The following is an 8,788-nucleotide window of genomic DNA, read 5'->3' as shown; positions in this document are numbered from 1 at the left end:
ACTGTGTGCAGTTCTGGGCACCACAGTACAAAAAGGACATTAAACTGTTGGAGAGTGTACAGAGGAGGGCTACGAAGATGGTGAAAGGCCTGGAGGGGAAGACATACGAGGAACGGCTGAGGTCACTGGGCCTGTTCAGCCTGGAGAAGAGGAGGCTGAGGGGAGACCTCATCACAGTCTACAACTTCCTCGTAAGGGGGTGTCGAGAGGCAGGAGACCTTTTCTCCATTAACACCAGTGACAGGACCCGTGGGAACGGGGTTAAGCTGAGGCAGGGGAAATTTAGGCTCGACATCAGGAGAGGGTTCTTCACAGAGAGGGTGGTTGCACACTGGAACAGGCTCCCCAGGGAAGTGGTCACTGCACCGAGCCTGTCTGAATTTAAGAAGAGATTGGACTGTGCACTTAGTCACATGGTCTGAACTTTTGGGTAGACCTGTGCAGTATCAAGAGTTGGACTTGATGATCCTTAAGGGTCCCTTCCAACTCAGGATATTCTATGATTCTATGATTCTATGACATAAGCCGTTGCAAGAAGGTGCCCATTGAAAGCAAGCAGAAGCCAGGTGTCGAGGCATTTCTAGAGCTTGATGGATGTAAAGGAAGGGCAACCAACTTTCCTGATTGTGACGGGAGCTGGGGCAACAGAGGGTGGGCAGGACGTGTGGCCGAGGTGGCCAGGGGCTATGCTCAACTGGTCATTGGGCTTGTCTGCAGAATTAAAGGGTGCAAAGATTTGGTGCAGCAAACCCAAACTTCTGGAGAAGCCCCAACCTGGAAGTGCTGTTTACTCCTTCCCCTGCAAGTGTGGGCCCTGCGGTTTGATTTTCCTGCCCAGAACGCCATGGGGAAGCTGAGACTAATGTCATGGTGGGAGAACTCTCTGATTTTAATAACCGATCGGGGGAGAAGAGCTGGGCAGCGGCTCCCCGACCCGCTCTTCATGCCGGGGCCAGGACGAGCAGGGCTGGAGGGAGGGCACTGCCTGGGTGCTGCAGGGGCTGTGGGGGCTCAGTGCCCCCAAATCCAGGCAGAGCAGGTTGCTTTCATCTTCCTGGCTGGAACATCTGGAACCTGGACTTGTAAAATTTTCGTTGTTACTTTAACCCTTCAGGCCCTTTCTGGGAGATGGGTCTGAGTACAGGCAGCAGCATCGCTGGTCGGAGGCACCATTTTAGGGGGCATCCTACGAACACAGTGCTTCTTGGGACCACTGAGGTCTTTTGCAAGGAAGCATCGTGATGCCTGGCAGCGTGGCTCCAGGCTTGGATGGCTATTTCGCACAGTCAACCCTGATGCTCCCCATCCAAAGCCTTTTAGTTCTGGGAGGCCATGCTGAGGTCAGGAGGCAAATTTCTCACCTGGGACATATTCTTGTTGCAGGACAGCAGATCTCCAGATAGGGACCTGCTTTGTTACAGGAAACCGATCTCCAGATACAGACCTGCTCACAGCTTGGGAAACGCCAGGAAGACAGAGACGGCAATTTTGGTGTTCAGAGCTTAAAGTACATTCTCCTCCTTCCAATAGAGATGGACAGTCCAGTAAAATAACCTCAGCTGAAGCAACCAGGGGCACAGCATTGTGGTAAGGCAGAATTCAAGGAATGTCTAAAATGGGACTGAAAGTGGAGATGGTCAACAGCAAGAGCAGGGAACAGTGAATCTCTGTCGTATGCTCCTGCCCCAAAGTCTCATCTGCTTTTCTAAGCTCCATGCGCAGTTCCCACACAGGGGCTCTGCCTGACACCCCTGGGTGCCCCCTGAAGCTCACAGATGCACCTCACCTTTGCTGAAAGCACACATACGTATCCAGTCTCCTGACCACAGGAGAAACGTGAAAACATGAGCTAAGAGCAGGCTGAAGACCCAGAGGCTGGATGGCCAAGGGATTAAAAGGTTTTTAGGCTCTATCCTGATGTTTCAGTCAGCCTGGGTGATTTAATTTTTTTAAAATAGTTGGGTTGTACTCTGGGACTCCTGATGAGGGCTTTCTGACACACTGGGTCAGCCCCAGGCTTGAAAAGCCCAGTGCTATGCAAAAGCTTGTCCACCAGACACCAGAGCCTCCTAACCTGAATGATGTGAGGGATTCACATGGCCCAAAGGAGCTGTGCTGGGCTGCGTGATGGGGCAGGGGAAAGGCTGGGGGACCGCCTATGCAGAGAAGTCTCGCTGCCTTATCATTACACAGCCACCTCTCTCCTTAAGCATCATATTCCTGCTTCTCTATGTTATTGCTGTGGCCAACACCAACCTGTGTGCCCTGACCAAGCCATGGACTGGTTATCAGCACCTCTGGCAGCTGGGATGGCTTTCCTCCACCAGCAGAAGTTATTTATTTTAGAGGCTCACGATCGCTTCTTCCCAGTCTATGTATACAGCCGTTGCCCAGCTCTGTGCTGGAGATGAAAGCTGACCAGCTTCCCGAAGGATAACGCGCCACGGGAAGGATGTTTTCAGAAGGCACCTTAGTGGCCCGCTGCTGCTGGGGTTCATGAAACCTCCACGCCAGGAGACTTCAAAGAGGGCATGGCACCCTAGGATACATGCAGCAGGGAGGTGAAATGCCCTTCCAGTTCAGGCATGCATCCGAGTTTGCTAAAAAACACTTCTTAATAATCTGTGATTGAAATTGTAATTATGTCATTGCTCTGAACAACCCCATCCACAAGTCCAGGCATGGGGAGTGCCTGAGCAGACGAGGCTGGTGCGCTGCATGCTGTGCACAGCCCAGCCTGGCCCTTCCCTCCTGCGCTCGTGGTCGGCATTATTTGGGCTGCAGAAACTCGTTCTGGTCTCTGCTGCCCTTTCTGATGGGGCCAAATGTGTGTTGGGGTCCTGGGGCATGCAGCTGCTGCAGGGAGGCTGACGGGGTCCTGTGGCACCAACCACGGTGTGTGGCCTCTCTGTCCCCTGCACCACTGCTGCAGATGCTGCCAGTGGTCTGGTGGCTATCCCCGCTCTCTCCCCCCTGCCCTCGCCAAGGTCAGCTTGCTCCATTCTGCGCCTGAATTGCAAAAAGGAACTTTCATCCTTTGCAAATTCAGGTCTCAGCTGCTTCTGCAAGGTGCTTAATGCAGACAGCAGACCCTGAAAGCACCTGGCATGTCTGCAGGGGATGTCTGGGTCCTAAAAGGACCAGGGTTTCTGATACTGCTGGTCTCCTACCTCCCTAAATGCCACCTCACGGGGCCCTACACCATGCACAGCCCCAGGAGCTGGTGCAGGACCCACAGCACACGTGGGGCATCTCCCACCCCGGGATGGTCCTTCCTCCACCCTTGGCTGTTTGACCCAGCGATCTCCCAGAACATGTTCCTGCTCTGAGCTCTTCTTTCCAGAGGAGCTTCCACTCCTTCAGGTGCCCTCTTCCCCCTGGGGAAGCCAGGCCCTCTCCCCTAGCCCCCACTCCGTGAAATGTGGGATGCTGTTTTCAGCTTTCATTGTTCTCAGATGTTTTTGGACCTTATTAAATAACATTGCAAATGATGATGTTAATTAAAATTCCTCCAACCGCTCCCTGCTCACCCTCATCTCGTAGCCCCTCCTTAAAACCTCATTCATTTTTGAGACCTTCCCAAGCTGAGACTCTCCAGACCCAGCTTTGTAGGGTTTCTCTGTGCCACGCGCCTCCTCTGTAAAAAGCTCCGAAACGCAAAGAGCTGTCTGAACACCAAGGCTTCTTCTTCATCACCGTCTCGCTATCATCTTGTCTGTCCTTGGAGTGCAAGCTTGAGGAACATGAAAAGGATTTAGACAGGATTTATCTCACTTATACTGGTCTTTATCTGTGCCAGGAACGCAAGAGCCCATGCTATCGGCGGGTATATAACAGCTCACCAAAACAATTCTTCATCTCCCACGTCCAGGGTTGTTACTGTGCACGTCTCTTTGAAAGATGACATTTTAGGAACTCAGCTCCCATCTATTCTGCATGGACGTCAAATAGCTGGAATAATGTCTGTAAAATCCCCGTCTTTTTTTAGTTAGTAATCTCTATCCCGTGTTTTTGCCTGCTGCACGTGCGGTGTATGTGTCCTTTGGAGATTTGTTAGCCTTGCTGGAGGAGCAGAACTTTCCCCTGCAGGAAGATGGGCATGCAGACAAGGAAGAAAACTGTCCTTAAAATTCAAAATTCATCCCAATGAAGGAAGAAAAATGAACCGAATACTAGAAAATGGGATTGGAAGAGATCACCAAAAATCAGCAAGCCCACCCCTAAACTGAAGGGCAATTCAGCTGTCTTTAAACCCCCAGTGATAGGTGTTTTTCCAACCCCTTCTTGAAAATCTCATGTGAAACTATTTTTTTTCAGACATTTTTTCCAAGCCTTAATTATTCCCTGCACTGATAAATTGCCCTCTGTCACCCAGGCTGCATCTTCCTTCCTGCAGTTTAAGCCTCTGACTTCTTAGCCCTTCCTTTGTGATTATGAAGGGTTTATTTCCTTTCTCTTGATAGCTATGTTTTAGGATTTACTATGTCCCCTCTCTGTTTTTTTTTTTCTTCTCTAGACTAAACAACCCCAGGTCCTTCGAACTCTGGGATATCTTCTAATTTTCTGAGCACTTTACAAATTGTCTTCCAGACTTCCCCTATTACTAGTTCACCACCTTTGTTATTAAATCATTATCTGTCATTTATCATATATTACTTATGGAGGTCAATGTTATTCATTACATTTTTTATTCCTATTATTATTGTAGAATTATTATTACAGAACATAACAGTTGTTGCCCAGATATCAGCCAGCTCTGTATGGCTTTGTGTTAAGGGCAGCTATTCCCAGGGCCAAACAGCCACAGGACCGTGGGGAGCCCTGGGATCTTTGTGACAGAGGAGCAAATTGCTGTGTGTGCCTTGCATGCCTGTTAAAAATGTTTTGAGGGCAAAAAGGGATTTTGAAACATTTTTTTTTCTGCTTGAAAGGTGCATCTTCGGTGGAGATGTCTGCCTGCGTTTCTGTGAGAGCTCAATTTCCTCCCCTGTGGATTTTAATTCGGGCCATTTGATATGCACTAAAGTACACCTAACCACATCTTCACTAGCATTTTTGGTGGCATCAGCTACATCTATGGTGGTGACCCCAAATCCAGCTGTTTCCAGCCCACTGCCATATCCCCTGCCCACCACTAAGGTGAGGGCGTGTTGCTTTCTACTGCCCCAGAAAATGACCTTTGAACAGAATTACCCCAGAACAAACCTTTGGCAGCTCCGCAGTCCTGTTTCCAGATCAGCCACTGCTCTGAGACCCTTTTCTGCACACAGCTCTGCTTGCAGCACAGGCAGGATCTGGGTGCAGGCCCCTCAGCCACCAAAAATGGGCAAATAAATCCAGGATTTCCTTGGCAGAAGGGAAAGGAGGATCTGAGTGAGCAGGCAGGAATTGGGATGCAGGCAGGAATTCCCTACGGAATGCGGGTGGCTGTGCTGAACCCACACCACAATCCCACCTCCACATCTGCACAGGGGCTTCTGGCCCTGCTGGGGGGGGGCAGCTATCATCTTATCTCCTTCCTCTGCCTTATCTGCTTCCAGGAGGAATTGGGGTGGAAACACACATCCTGGGAGAAGGACTGGGTGGCTCAAAATGGAGTGGGGGCTCCCTGGGGGCTCCCAGCCTGCCCGCAAAGCCATCCGGGAAGCAGCACCAAGATCCTATCCGGCACCTCAGAGGCAAAACAAAGCAGCGAGGGACACGAGGACCTGGGGTGACCCTGCTGGGCAATGCCTGAAAGCTGCAGCTCCTGGGAAGGGGGGCAGCATGAGAAAGTGGGTAAGGGCTGGAAACCAAGCGAGGGACCTGTCCCAAACCACTCCGAGTCTGCAGGGCAAGGTGGATGCCCGTGGGTGGGCGATGCAGGCACAGGGCATGCCCCTTGCAGGACCGGCGAGGCACAAGGGATGGGGTTTGCACCATGGCAATGCGGGGACAAACCCACTGCTGCACATCCTCATCCCACGCACCAGTGGTCCCACACAGTAGTGTGCAAATTACTCCCCCCCCTTCCCCCTGGTGAGCCCCCGGGCTGACGTGGGGCTGGGATTTGTCACACAGAGGGTGGCAGCAGGGGACAGAGGCCACCGGCTGTCCTCCGGAGACCCCAACTGAGTGCCCTGCAATGGTGCCCAGCTGTCTGGGCTCCCTTCCAGCCGCGTCATGGGACTCCCAGCAAATCCCCCAGGGCAACCCGATCCGTTGGGCGCCGGCACCTATCGCTCTGACACCACGGGTTTTCCACGATTCAAGGAGCCAAAGTTCATTGATAATGGTCCTGGCGGCTGGGGCACGCTGGGGGCTTGTGTCACCCCTCGAGGGTCGCCTGGAGAGGTGGGGCAGAAACATGGCACTGTGGGGATGAGGCCACTCTGCATCCTCCAGGTGACACCTTGGTCAGATGTGCCTTCACCCAGGCTCCCTCTGGTTTCTTTTTTCCTTGGTCCATTTGGTCCAGCACTGTGGGGACAAATAGGTGGAGAGGAGGGGATGCAAACCCAGCATGCCCCAGGCAAGGAGTTTGCAGCAGCAGAAAGCATTACAGTGGGAGAAAGCTCTTGTGCAGGGTGCTAAATCAGAAATATGGGGACCAGGGATGTCCCCCAAAAAGAATGTGGTGGTGGGGACTGGCACAGAACAGTTTGTGGTCCCTGAGACATCCTCAGCTGGGGAAAGGGATGACAGGAGCTGCGGTGGCCAAATGTGCCAGCATGGAGCTGGGGGGGGGGGGGAGCTTCATGCTGTTTGGAAACGCAGGAGATAGCAAAGAGAGATTTAGTTAGAGGACAGGGAGCAAATGGGGAATAAACAGGTAAATGGGACTGAAAAGTCAAACCTAAGGGTTATTTAGGATTAGCCCCTGTGAGACCTGTAAGCCCCAGCAATACTGCTTGTAAAAGTGATCACAGAAGCAGCAGAAGTGCAATTTTGGATAAAGAACATGCAATGTGTCTGTGCAGTGACTATAAAAACAGTAACCAGAAGGCAATTGCTACGCAGTCACTCTCCCAAATGCTTTTTCCTGTCTCCCCCCAAAATAAGACTGTATCTATCTTAGGAAATCGACACAAAGCCTGGTCTTCCAACAGTACCAAGCGTGCTGCATGCTCGTGCTCTACAAGAACTGCAGCCCAGGCCTGCAAACTGGGGTTTGATTTCTTGCAATAGCTGTAAAACACAGCCCTGGGGATAGAAGTTACCTTAGCTGTAAAACAATACGCAAGCTGTATTTCACAACCTTTGCTGTCTTTCTCTCCCCAGAGCAGTATTTTACAGCATTTGCCCTCAAACCGGTTTTTCATAACAGAACACGTGTAATTACCAGCAGACAGGTTTTTGTAACCCATCTCCCAACACACCTTTAATCCTCTCTGCCCCCCGCCCCCTTCTCCTCCAACCTCTGCCTTACTGGAATGGGGCTCTTCCAGGCTCACTCCAGAAGGTGAATTTGAGCTCTTTTGAGCTCAAAATCCAGAAATGTCAAAAATGCAATTTCAGAAGTGCAGTCTGAGCTGGCAGGGTGCTCTTCTCATTAATTTCGGGTAACCACTGGGACGTGCAGGGCATGGCTGGACAGTAGGAGATCTCCCCTCCTGTGGGGGAAGGATTTGGGGGATGTTATCGAAGCAGAGGTAGGGAATGCTGGTCAAGATCAGGCAGTGCTCTCGGCACCCCTTTCACGAAGCAGAAACATTTCCTGGGAATGCTCGATGGGAAGTTATTGAAAAGGTCTGTGCTAATAAAATGAAAACACTTTGTTTAAATGCTATTGCTACAGCAACATAACATACATTGAAATGAAGCATTTTGTTTGGTGAAAAACTCGGACAATTTAGGACAGAATGGAATTTGGAAATCTCGGCATTTCTCTTGAGAGGGACTTTGCATTTTTTTCCCCATGAGTGCTATGGCATGGCTATAAGTGATGCTAAGTAGTTAGCCGGCTTTCATCCGGTGCTCTGTGAGGCACCAGCTTAGCACACAACCCACCGAGCCTCTGCCCCTGTGAGGCACCACGCTTATGCTCAGCTGCAAGGACAACTATTGCAGCTCTCCAGGAGCCGTTTGCATCTTGAGAAATGCTTAAATTGTTAAATCACATGCCCGGATGGGATATATATATATTTTTTTTTTCAGAAGTTAGGCTCTAGGCATTAATTCAGAAAAGTCCTGTGGGCTGGGATAGACACAAAGCCTAGCTCAATAGTCACATTTAAGTAGCCACATGAGTCTCCGGCTTTGTAATTGGTGAGCAACAGTGTAGGTTTCAAAAGGAAGAGGCCATACAGTCTTGTGGTGTATGTTATTGTTGTACCCTTGTTCTTTTTGTTGCACCCAAACCTTAAGAGCATGGTCCTTCATATATGGCAAAAATACTCCTTGCGTCCAAAGAGCCTAAAACCATCAGAAAATTGCCCCAAACTGCCCCCCACCAATCAGGGTGACTTTTGCAAGGCTGAGTGTCTGCACCCCAGGTGAGGTTGCACACCCATGCATGTGGATGCATCAGGATGCTCCGGCACCACACGCATAGATGGCCACATGTGCACACGTGGTGCCTGTGCTAGCCTAAAGCCCTCAACAAAACCTTATTTTCTGCAGGCTTTTAGACAAGGCTGCCATGGCAGAGCGCAGCGGGTTGGAGCCCAGCTGCAGCAGGGATGCCGGTGCGGCCTCTGCCAGATCTGAAGGCTCCATGCACTCCGATTCTGAAGAGAAAAATGCTGAGCACAGCTCTGGCTCTGTCACCAAAGCTGAAGCAAGCTGCTAATGCAGCCTTGGAGAAGGG

The sequence above is a fragment of the Anser brachyrhynchus genome (genome assembly GCF_964034855.1).
Source record: "Anser brachyrhynchus genome assembly, chromosome: W".
Taxonomy (NCBI): Eukaryota; Metazoa; Chordata; class Aves; order Anseriformes; family Anatidae; genus Anser; species Anser brachyrhynchus.
The sequence above is the reverse complement of the archived record's forward strand: the minus strand, read 5'-3'. Positions refer to the sequence as shown.